The following is a 12,595-nucleotide window of genomic DNA, read 5'->3' as shown; positions in this document are numbered from 1 at the left end:
AAGAACAGTATTTTTACTTTTTCTCTACAGAAGTCTTTTCAGCAGCACCTATATCTAGAATAAATTTAACTTTTTCCCCCTGCTCGCTTGCATATTTCTGCACACAATTTCAATAAAAGTAACTCTTAGTAGGAAGCATGAATGAAGAAGAGTGTGTGACATTTGCAGCTAAGTGGCAGGATGCAGACTACCAGGAAAAGATAACTAAAGTCCATGGTGAGCACTTAACAAACGTAAAGCAGTTTGGCAGAACCTGACACTGTGCTGCAGTCGGGAAACTAGATAACAAAAGGTTGGCAATGTGCATTCTGCTCTTTAATAGAAAAGATAGTATCAGATAAGCTAACAGCCAAATATTCACATCGTGTCTTTCCTCACAATAACATGGACAGGAATACCTGGCAATACTAAAATTTAATGGTATTTTGTTTGGAAGAAAAATTAATCTGAACTGTATGCTAAGATGACCTTTCATTTAGATAAAATTGAATTTAAAAACTACTCTTTCTGAAAAGAAAGCGATAGTGCAACTCATTAAGACAATTTTCTGTAAAGATGATAAGTATCTAGCCATTGTTATACTTTTCACCACTATAAAATGTAAGACTAGTAAAACTCGTAGAGTTTTCTGCCAAAAGACCTTAGCTAATGAATTCAAGAAGCAGATATAACACTAAGGCTGTTTTGCAAATACAGCAGTCTTCATGGTAATGTTTAATTTTCCTTGTACCCAAACTTTGTTGAGAGTGTGCATTTGAAACAAACCCTTTGGAGGAGCTGAAAGTTTTCCATCTCTCCCATAAGCTAATACCTTAAAAGAAAGGTAAAATAAAGTGCTGCACTGTGCTTCCTGTTTTGGGGCTTTGTATTATGATATACTATGATTGGGGAAAAAAATTCTACAGCAAAAGAATCTAAATTTAGATATAACAGATATGCAGACACTTTAATTCTTTACTATTGTAGGATTATTTTTGAAAACAAAATAATTTTCAACATCAAGGATTGTGTCATAATATGCTTCTACTATGTATTGTTACAAAACAGGTAAAAGCTATTATAAAGTAACTTCCTAGCTTTTGCTTTAAAAAGTGAAGTCAATTTCTAGCAGGGCCAGCAACAAGAACCATGCTTCCACCATGGTTCAGGGTTTTAGCCTGAAATTACAGCACAGACTTCTGTCAGCTGAGATTTAGGAAGTTAATTGGCAATAGAGGAAGGCCTTATCCCAGAGAGGGAGATGGTTCATGGAGCTAAGTGTTACCTCCAACATCAGTCAGGGGAGCCATGGCTCAATTTATCCCACTCTTTTCTCCCACTCTGGAGGTAGGATCTGTGCCACATATTTGTGCCCCTAAAGGAGGGAAAAGAGACTATGGTTTAATGGGGAAAGCCTGGCCAGGCTGTCTGCTTCTCCAAGTTTCCCAGCAATTGTGAGAACCTCTTCTCCCAGGAGGTATTCTGGGAGGCTGATGAAGCTAAGTGAAGTCCTACCTCCTATCCTAACTTGCTTCCCTCCAGATCATATTGCTCTATTTGCTCTGTCAGCTCCCAGCATAATGTAGTGCAGTGCTTTGGCGGCAGCCTGGGACCCTCTTCCTGGAACAGCCACGTTTAGACATGGATTTGGCAGGCTGAAACCAGTTTCCTGAGGAAGAAAGTCAAGTGAAGGGAAATCAGGTGTCTAAACGGAACTGTTTAAACTCAATTAAATCTGAATAAAATTGGATGGGAGTTACAAAAGGGTGGTTTTCTAGCTCCAGGGTCTTTTTCCCCCCCAAATTTCAAAGATTTGCAATGTAATTGCTTTTCTGCATCCCATCCTCCCCCCAAAAGTCAAAGTAATCTTAAAATACCAAAGACAATATCAAGTCTACAGATGAGTGTAGTAATCCTCTCCAATGAGAAAATTATAGACAGTGAGTGCATTTGTAGGAATTTGCATTTGAGGATTGTGGTCCTCATTCTTTAACTCTGCAATAAGGCACAGAGGGCAAAATGGACAAATTCCAAAATACAGAATAGGGCACTTGACCATTCAAGAGATACCTCTTCAGCAGCAAAGCCCAACCTTGTTCTGAAATCAGTAGCTAAAATCCAGTCTAGAACCTGTCGTGATCAGCAGACATTACTACTTTACTACAAGGAAGCTTACATGAAGTGTGTTTGTGAAGCTCAGCCCACACTACCCAGTGCACATGTGTTAACACTATAAATAATTTACAGTTTTATAGGCAGGTTCATCAAAATCATCATCACAACAGCCTAGAATTGCCATCTAGTACACTTCATGCTCTGCATCACTTCCTAACACCTATGAAAATAAGAAGAAACCAAGCTACACTGAGAAATTTATCTGTCCATACATTTTGCGTACATAGCCTGGAACCACAGCGTAATTAATATTTTATCAATGAGAATTTTTGTACAAAACTCCAAGGAAATGGGGTGGGTTCATTCCTACTTATTTGATCATATGCACTTGATAGCTTGAAAAATTTTGTAAGCAAAGTCAAAAATATCTGCCATTTATTTAAGCCACGAATGCAAGCATAATTCCTGTCCATGGCTTGCTCTCTTCTAAATGCTAACTATAGAGTACAGTTGGTGAATCTACAGTGCTTGTAGATTCACACAGATTTTGCAGATTTATCTTTGTTGCCCAAAGTGACACTTGTGTTCCAAGTAACTGGTGAATGGATGAACAGACAGGCAGACGTGTGGCTATGGATTCCCAGAGGACTGAAAGCAGAAGCATCCAATTAACATGTAGTCTTTCCTCAACTTCCATTATGTCCTAACACTTTTGTGTAAACTTTTATTTCAGTTTGATGCTTCCATCAACCCTTTGTTCTGAAACTCTGGAAGTGAATACTCAGTTTCTTGAATTATTTGAAAATATTAAAATACATACTTGGTCATATATTCAAATTATCATCTTTCTTGAATCCAAAATAAATTTTAAATCAAGGAAAACAGTAGTTACTACCTGTCACACAAAAATAGTATTAAGTGTGAATCAAAAGCTAAGTTCCAGGAAGTATACAACAACTATATAGAAAAGCAAGTTTCTTAGAAAAGTTAATGTCCCCACTATGTATGGCTGGTATACATACCTCGAGGAAGCCTTTTTTCCAAATTTACTGTTATTTTCTGTACATGCAAAATCTGAGCATTCACCAACCAAAAAAGAATAATATACAGTTTTGCCTATTGCTTGCTTTCTGTGGTTCAGTAACACAGTTTTTGGAGCTACCATGCTGCAGTTACTTCCACTGCAGTGAATAAAAAGCAGGCTATCCCACAGTCCCACCTCACCAGCCACATCACCAAACACCTTACAGACTACAAAATGCTATCAGCTGTTTCGAAGAGCTCTTTGCTTCCCATCTGCTTGTCAGGATGAGGAGGTGGCACTGCTTTTTTTTTGAAAAGTCTTGGGTTATCTCTTCTTTAAAATAAAACATTGGCTATTTTTATGAAAAGGAGTGCTTGTTTTCCTTCTTTGTAAGCAAGCAAAAGTGTTTAGCTTTTGCCGTAGCATGTTTACTTTTGCTAAGAGGACAAAGCTAGTGTTGGAGCCAAGAAAAAATATATAATACAAAGGAGAGCTATTGAGGAATAAATTTGTAATGTTTTCTTTTCTTTAACAGCATTATTTGTTTCTAAAGTGGAACATATTTATTTTTCATAAGTGATTGCAGAGCACATGACCCAGGACTTACCTCCACTGACTTAAGAATATCTTTTGAAAGTCTCTAAGTCTAATGGAAAACCTCTGCTAAATTACCAAACAGGAAGTAGATTAAAAAAGGGAACACCTTCAGGTATTCCTCAGAAGCTCTACTTGAATATCTCCTCTCCATTTGTGTGAATTCCAGTAACTGGACAAACTCCAAAGTACCCATCCAATTTTGCAATTGTTCATCTCAATCATTAATGAAAGACTTGACTCTCACAATGGACATTTTACTGACCAGGAAATCTTTGGAAAGAGTGCCTCAATACAATTTTTATTTATTGTAGCCCATTCTTCAATGTAAAATATCAAGACCTACCAAACATGCGAAAAACAGAGAAAAGTGAAAACCAGAAAAAAAAAAAAAAAGGTCACCATGCCTGCAATGGAATGGTGAATAAACATCCAGTGCACAAAAATTGTGCTTCCAAAATGTTGTCCTTTACAAGGAAAACTCAGGGAAAAACAAGTATCTGTGTAGTGTTAAAATCAAATACCAGCTATGTGAATTCACTTGGTAAACATGCATTTGCACAGACAATTTTAATGAAATACAATACCTGATCACTCACTCGGGAAGTTTAGCTATTCCTTCCAAAGTCAAGAGCATCCAAAGCACGTATCGCTTCATCATACACATTTATACCCACTTTTCCAGCAAGAAGAAAGAGAAAACCAGGTGTTTCAGGCACAGGCCATGCACCCCAATGCAGGTGTCTAACACAGGCAGACCTAGTGACTGACTGATAATGCCACATCTCTCTTCAACTCCTTATAGCGGGATGAAAGATGACCAGCTTAAACTAAACACATCTGTCTTTTAGAAAGCTGGCCTTAGGGAAGATAAATGCTATCTTGAGCATTACTAATGCTTTAGCACATTTTCTCCCCAGTATTTTTCAGATGCAATAGAGAAATTGGATGCACAATGTTGTGTCTTATTTATTCTTGCAGCATAATTACATTCTCCAATGAAGGCACAAGTGGCAATGTAACTAATCTTCAGGCAAGTGTGGCATGTGTGCAAATCAGAAAATACAAGTTTGTATACATGTGAGCAGGTGATTTTTAAAATGAAAATATAAAATACCCTAAAATAATGGGTTTGAGTTCAAAAAGCAGCACTGCATTAAGTTCCTATGAAACAATTCTGCACATTTCAAGGTACAAGTCTGTTTTGCCTATTTAAATGATGTTTCTAGGATTTGAAATGTTAACCTAACAGTGTACTGAAACTGAGGAGATAAATCAATGGCTTCATTTACTATTACTATGCAGCAACGTGAATATTTAAAAGAATAAATCAATGGCTTCATTTACTATTACTATGCAGCAACGTGAGTATTTAAAGATGCTTGCTAAAATGATGTCTTAATCTCTGTCAAAAGATTAAGACATAATTTGCACAGGGGACTGTGCAATTACCACTTACTTAGGTGAGTAATTAGTAATTTTGGCAATAAAGATCCCCTTTGGACATGGGACAGAATCTTCCCTGTTGATTCTTAGACTAATTACCTAAAAAGTAAAAGACCAAACAATTATAAACTTGAAAAAACATACTGAGTATAAAAAAGCAGCACAATTAATTTACTTTTATTCTGATTTCTCTAATTGCTGTAAAGCAAAGTTTAGTATAGCTTTTATTTTAAACCCGTATCTTGATTTTTTTATTTAATTCTGAAATTAATTAAGCCACACATAAAGCTCTGTACATTAGAAAAGTTTGTTCTAAGGGCCTGTCAAAAGGTTTATCATAAACAGTAGTTTCAGAAACATGAAGAAATGGTCCCCCCATGGTTTTCTTGGTCTTACATTGATTGCTAAGTAAAAGGGGGAAGAAAGCAAATAAATTTGAGCATGGGCATTGTGATTATCCATTCTTCCTGTCATTTCCTCACTCTGTTTCAAATTCCTCCAACCTGTTGTTTTCCAGACAAAATTTAAGTGTGTTCATAAACGTTCACTCCAGGGACCATTTCCCAACAAAACTGCAAACATTCAGATCCCACCAGCTCAGCTCCCAAGAGGCTCCCTGGTCTCTCCCGGCACGCCGCAGGGCAGGCAATGCATGCCCACATATACCCTTCATCTCATGGATAAAACCCCATCACTTCAGTGCACCACAGCACAGCCTGTTTTCATACTTTGAGCCAACAAGGATACACACAATCGCAATCATAAATTTGTCCTCAAAATTATGTTGGGACTCATTAGGAAGCTGAAAGATGATGAAAATTGCATGTTCCTCAGTTTTAAAGCTTCTGAAAAAGGTCTGAACAGCAGCATTATACCAAAGTTTAAGCAGGGCTTAAGAGTCAAGAGTATTTCTTGTGAGACTTAACAGAATCCTTTGACATCTCTGAGTACTAGATCATATTTTTCCAAAAAATGAGCTGTATGTTTTCAAAGAAACACTGCTCAGCCTAACTAACATTTAGGAAAGTCTTTAAGGTCCTCGGATGAAAAGCAAGATCTCATGTAATTTAGGATATCACACCAAGTCTTAATTGGCAATACTTCAATTACTTTAATTTAGAGAATAACTTAACCTACCCACTAAATTACTAGTTTGCCTAATTACAAGGAACAATCATTCTCTATCTGACTAATGGAAGACAGATTTTCAAATGACACACTCTTGTAGGTGAGACCATTTAGTTTACCTGGAAACTATCTCCAGAAGTGCATTACTTCAAAGCAGATCATAAAACTCTGGTTGTTGACCTTTTTTTTTCTCTCCAGAAGGGTATTCTGCAATTAAGCAAAGTGCCAGAAGCTAAAATGCTTAATCCTCTTACAATTTACTAATCCGTTTTATTAAGAACAATGAAGATATCACTACATTTTTTTCTTAAGCATATTAGGTAGGAAAAAGCTAGTGCATGACAAACACCCGAGTTCAATAAAACTACATTTTCATCTAAAAAAAAGTAAAATGAAACCCCTTTAAACAGTGCCTTAAGGCAATAGTCTCAGAAACTTACTTAATCGGCACTCTTAAACAAACTTCCTTAACTGTATTTCTCCATTACCATCTACTGTGAGAATCCTTAACTCGATAATATTGTAAATCCCTGAAAAGAAAGAAGCAAGTTGAAAGGCAAACAGACTAGCGCATAATTGACAAAGGGACAAACATTTAAAGAAAGGTAACAACAAAATCAGGAAAGCTAGGTGTAATCAAAGCAACAAAGCATCCTTACTGCTCCAGGAATGAGAGAATTAAAATAAATAAATGAGAACAGCCAAAACACAAAGAACAAAAATCCAAAGAAAAACAACAACAAAAAAAAAAACCCAAAATCAGACAAAAACCAAACAAACCAGAAAGCCACCAAGCCAAGGACTTCACAAAATGAGCCTCTAAGCTAGTTGAAACTGAGAAGGCGCAAGGCACAGTCACGAAGCTGAGCAGAAAAGGATCACCACCGCCGCCTCCCCCAGCAACAGCAACACCGACACCGCGTTCCCCTCCTGCCCAGAAGGGCAGCGCTCGGGGCAGGCTCTGGCCCCCCTTGCCAGTCAGGTACACAGGCAGGGCATGGCCCAGGCCCTCCGGGATGGAGTCCCTTTAGCGTCAATGGGGAGGAGGCATGCATGGGAGCTGCAGGAGCTCCCTCAGCAGCTGCCCGGGAATTAACGCAACGCACGGCAGCTGCGGGGGAGAAGGGAGCCGGGAAAAGTGATGCGTGCATCAGAGAGAAATGGCAGCTTCGAGTATCAGGAAAGCTCACCGTGTCTGTGGGATTTAATCACGCGTTTTAAAAGGGGCAGAGGGGAGTAGAGCAGAAATGATGGGCTCTAACCCAAACAGAATCATAAGCAATAAATAATAGGGGCTGGAAATCAGAAACTCCTTCATAGTGGGCAACAAGCTCTGAAATTTCCATCATTTCAAACTCAGTGTTGATAAGGGTCAAGAAGAAAATCCTTACTTTTAGGAATGTTTGCTGTGATGTGTTCCTTGAAAAAATGACAGCTAGGGAAGGAATCAAGTAACTGCTGTGAAAAAATCATCTGTTCTGCAAAAGGCAACTTCTCTGCCAGCTGGCATTTAGGAGACAATTTTATGTGAAGAAAAACAAAACATAATTTACAGAATATAGTCATCCAAATTTACCAAAAGGTAAAATGTATTTATTTTTCTGACTGTAAACAATTTCTCCTCTTAGACACACAAACCCACCAGTATCATACCTGATGGCAATTTCTAAATCTGAGAAATATTCTTAGAAATCATGTGTGGATTATCAGTGTCAAAATCCATCATGTGGATCCATGAGAAAAAATTCACCCACTAGCCTATTTACCAGGAATTCTTTCAAATTTATTCCTTGGTGAATACCTAATCAGACTGGTATACAGATGTGACACAGAAAAGGCCAGATCTTTCTGAGATGCACCTTTGGTGACATTTGAAAGATATACAGTTTTAAGACCATTTCTAGTTTCCTATTTTAATTTAATATTCACCCTTTAATTTAGCTGGATTGGTACCTGAGCAACTTGAACTAATGGGTAACATTACTACGGCAGGAGGTTTGAAACCATATGATCTTTAAGGTCCCTTCTAACCCAAGCTATTCTAAGATTCTATGATTAGTAGTTACCTTCCAATCCATTTAACAATAACAGCTTTGTCTAGTTTGTTCTAAAAAACAAACCAGAAAAACCCAAACAAGGAAAAAAAAAAAAATCAGGATTACAAGAGTGAAATTTGAACATATTAAAATAAACTGATTTTATATTAATCGTCTAAACATACAAATCGATTGAGCTCTATGTATAGCTATAAAGCACAAATTATATACCCACAAAACACAAATTAAAAATTTATGTTCATGTAAATATTTACTTTGCAGTTCCACTAACTGCAGAAATTTATTCCACAATCTGTTAGTCAGTGGTTCCGAAACAAAGATGACTTCAAGCTTGATCGGAGAACACAGTGCAGAGAGGGATATGTAATCTCTTTTCGAACCAAACACTGCACATCCAACTAACGTAATGAGATAAATTGTGATCCTGCAAATATTTAGTTACAACAATACCCAATGGAACTGGCCAAGGATGTCAATAGAAGTGTTATTTATTGACTTAAGCTAAGTGCCCACAAGAGAAAAATCTGCTTATCTTCACTGATAACACACTTAGAAAGTCAGAGGAATGGGACCACGCCTATCACTTCAGTTTAAATGCACTCACCAGGGCCACCTTAGCTGCTCAGATAATTTGCCTACAGCTGCAGAGCAAGTGGGAGACTGGGCACAAGCACAAGCTTAGCAAACATACAAGTATGAACTTCATTTAAAGTGGTTAGGAACATAAACTTTTGAAACACCTTATCTCACCAGGCCCTTATTCACAGCAAAAACTTCTGTTTTGTCAGCTAAACTAGATCAAAAAGCGTTTGACAAACAAGAGTCTTCACTGTAAAAATGAAGGGGCTTACTGAAAGCACCCATGTAATTAAAAGAATTGGGCTTGTTTCTCATACCTACAGAATAAGAGATTTAACTTAAAGCACATACTTGCAGATTTTATAATGAGTTGCTTCAATAATTAAACATTTCAGCTGCTTTATCCAGTCTTAGAGTTTGTACAACTAATTCAGTCTCGTTGACATTTCACACACTCTGCCTTATTCAGATTTCCTCTCATTCCACACATGGAAGCACTGCTGATAGAAATCAGACACCTAAACAGAAGCTCAGATCAGGGTTTAGTCAGCATGCTTTCAAAATATCTCAATTCTGAGAAGCACTCTTTGCAAAGCATTTAATTCCATCCAAAACCAAACTAATTTAAATTTCAGTGGAATCACTATCTATGTTATCTTGTTCCCTACTCTGCCAAATCAGGTCACCTCAATCCTAGCATTCAGTCAGCCTTTCTCTTGGCTTATCCTAAAAAATCCTCTGTATGTCCTAAATGGTAAGCAAGTATATTACCAAACATTATAAAGCTTAGCTGAGAACTGTATCTCACAAATCACAGCAATGCATTTCCAATGCATGTTTTATTGCTCGTATGTTCTAAAATCAAAAAAACTCATAAAACCAAATGCTCGTGGTAAATTAGACATTAAAAAATGCAACTCTTCATCCATACTTGGTAAGAGACACTTTTAAATTCAGCTGGGTAGACAAAATACACATATTTCTTCAAAAATGCTACTTCAGAAAAATCTTCCCCATCAGAAAATAATCTGTGTATGATGTCACTGTGATTTCACTATACTGACCTAGTGCTTCAAATTAGGGAAAAATGATAGATTTCCAAACTATGCAAGCTAAAATAACATTTGGTTACACACTACTTCTTCTCTCATCTAAAGCCATTAAGTGGCAATAAGTTTATTATCATTGCCATTAAATTTTAAGATGCTTTGTCTTCCCATCATCCTCTACAGAGCCCCTCAGTACATAAATGCACAGAGTGATTCAGCACTTGGCACCACTGACAGGTAAGAGGGAGGTGGGCTGGCAACCTGTTCTTTCATGCCAGATCTATCCTTAGTTGTACTATCAAGGTAAAGTTAACAAACCTATCTTAATCCATAATTTTCCACTGCGCCTACAATAAAGCATTTAGGAGAAGAAACTTCATAGAAGAACCTTCAGTTGTATCTGAGAGCATTGTTTTAGCAATTGATTTGACTAATTAATGCTGTTTACACACCAAGTTTGCTGGAGTTCTTTGCTTTAAGAAGGTTTTATGTTGATTTAACCTGGAAACATTAGCATGAGGTGCTCTTAAATTGAAGAAAGAATGTCTAAAGAAGCCAATGCCTTGTTTAAACTGATCTCTAAACTTAAGCGATTTAATCATTACACTTTTCTTGTGTACACAAGGCCTTTGTGTTACAGCATCCCCTTGAAAAGGTGTAGGCTTCAAGGATACTGAGAGAAGCTTGATGGACCACAAACCCAAAACGAGCTGCAGAATAGGTACACAAGGCTTTGTTTGATTACTCCCTCCTAACCAGCTTGCCCTATACTAACAGCTCTTAGGACAGTTATATTTGCATGACAAGGAAGAAGAGATTTTTAACTATTCTGTGTGTAGAATGAGAAGAAGTGGATACCCATTATGCCACTACACTGAACTAAAACATTATAACTTAGGCAAGCCAAGACTGGATAGGCTACTATCGTTTTCCACAATCTATGCAGCACCACACAAACACACACCCAGAAAAAGAAAATAAAGGCATTACTCAGAAAATAATTTACATTTAGTTAAAGGGATTTCATTTACCGCAGTCTATGCCTAAGCAAAACAAAAGAATATCTTTGTGAAAGCAAATTTCACATACAAGCAATCTGCATAATGAACTTTTTTCCAGCAGCACTTGCCTTTTTCTGTATAATAGAAGCCTGTGTGGATGACAGTGCACATGCTCCTGTTAGAATGCCTTGGGAGAAAACCATAATTCAGTGAGGCAGGGCCCCACCTCACTTCCTCCGCTGACAGGTGCTTGACAGTCCTTGTGCCCAGGGCATGCAGCTGTGGCTTCCCCTCTCCTCCTGCAGCAGTTAACACTATCCTCACCAGCTGCTGGACAGCCCAGTGTGGCTTGTAAAGACCTCTACACACACCTCCTTTTCAATACTCTTAGGCATTTGAATCTCACAGCAGTTTGCTTTCAGGTTGCTCTATAACCTCCTTTCCAATTCTTTTAATAGCTTCTTCAGATTTTATATTTGTGTAAAATATGAGAGATGGGTTTGTTAATCTATTGTTTTCTCCCTTACTGTTCTATTCACTTGTATTTTCACATCCACATCAAAAAACGTAAGATTTTTCTCTCCCTTTTTTCCTATTTTATACCTTCCAACCCTGTGCCTATTTTCTCACAGATTTTTCTCTAATGCTTTTCATTTTTCCCCTTTCACCTCACCTTCCTTGGTAATAATAACAACCATCTAGAATGCCTAACAGCAGAGGGGAACCTCCTTCCTTCATACATGAAGCAGAACAACAATTTAAGGGTAAGGACACACATAAAATGCAATTTAGCACCTGCACAAGTTAGAAATGGGCAAAAATTCCAATTCTTGCTATACCAGATCATGACAATTATAACGAGAGTACATTCCTGTCTCATATGCCTCTTCTGTTTCACTTTTCAGCAGATTTTCAGAGGCAAGACAGTTTCCTCTAGTACAGAGCTGTACTTTACCTGGGTCTACAAGAAAATTGAGCATTTTAAAAAAACCTAGGCAAAAGTCTCACATTTTTCTTCTAAAGTATTAATCCATGAAATATGTAAAGTGTTTTCTGTGTGTCACAGCTGCCTCATTTGCCTTGGTTTCTAGAACAGACCTGCATCAGAAGAAGGGAAGATGTAGCCAACTCGAAAATGAAGCTACCTGGGAAAATGGATAGCATTAACAAAGGATTTGACATAATTTTTTCCCAGGTTTTCCTACTTTGCCACTTATCCTACATCAACTGAGAGAGGTCAGAGATACCATACTACCAATACCTTCCTTGTGTTTCTGGGAAATCTTCTTGCTTTCTGCAGACTATCCCTTACAGATGAGGCAATCAACAAACTTCTGCAAAAAGATTTTTAAAAAGCTAGTAGAGGTTTCATTACCTCATGTGTGATTTGCACATGGGCAAACTACAGTTCTTTTGATGGAAGTAAAAATCCCTGTTCATTTTTGGCTCTTCCCTGAACTCCACACCCACCTCTGGTGTCAGCTGTGGTTGTGGGCGTTCAGTTTGATCCAGAGTTTGGCACGGATCTTCTATAGCTCTTCAAGTATTTGTATATTTGGGTATTTTCCATCACCTTATTATTGCTCTGAAATATTCATTTAGCTTTTTACATGAATAAATTCT

The 12,595-nt window shown here is 37.6% G+C and overlaps 1 protein-coding gene and 1 long non-coding RNA gene across 3 annotated transcripts in view; both read right to left on the bottom strand.

Moving 5' to 3' along the window:
- Positions 1-12,595, bottom strand: part of TLL1 (tolloid like 1) — a 130,349-nt gene that overhangs the window by 91,942 nt on the left and 25,812 nt on the right. The window lies entirely within an intron of this gene.
- On the bottom strand, positions 5,174-8,353 carry LOC109950995. The gene is made up of 3 exons (XR_002273444.2): positions 6,727-8,353; positions 6,406-6,493; positions 5,174-5,257 (listed from the first exon to the last, which is right to left on the bottom strand). It is a non-coding gene; the product is annotated as an uncharacterized LOC109950995 (long non-coding RNA).

Source organism: Corvus cornix, chromosome 4 (genome assembly GCF_000738735.6).
Source record: "Corvus cornix cornix isolate S_Up_H32 chromosome 4, ASM73873v5, whole genome shotgun sequence".
Lineage (NCBI taxonomy): Eukaryota > Metazoa > Chordata > Aves > Passeriformes > Corvidae > Corvus > Corvus cornix.
Note: the sequence above shows the minus strand (reverse complement) of the source record. Positions and strands in the feature narration are given on the sequence as shown.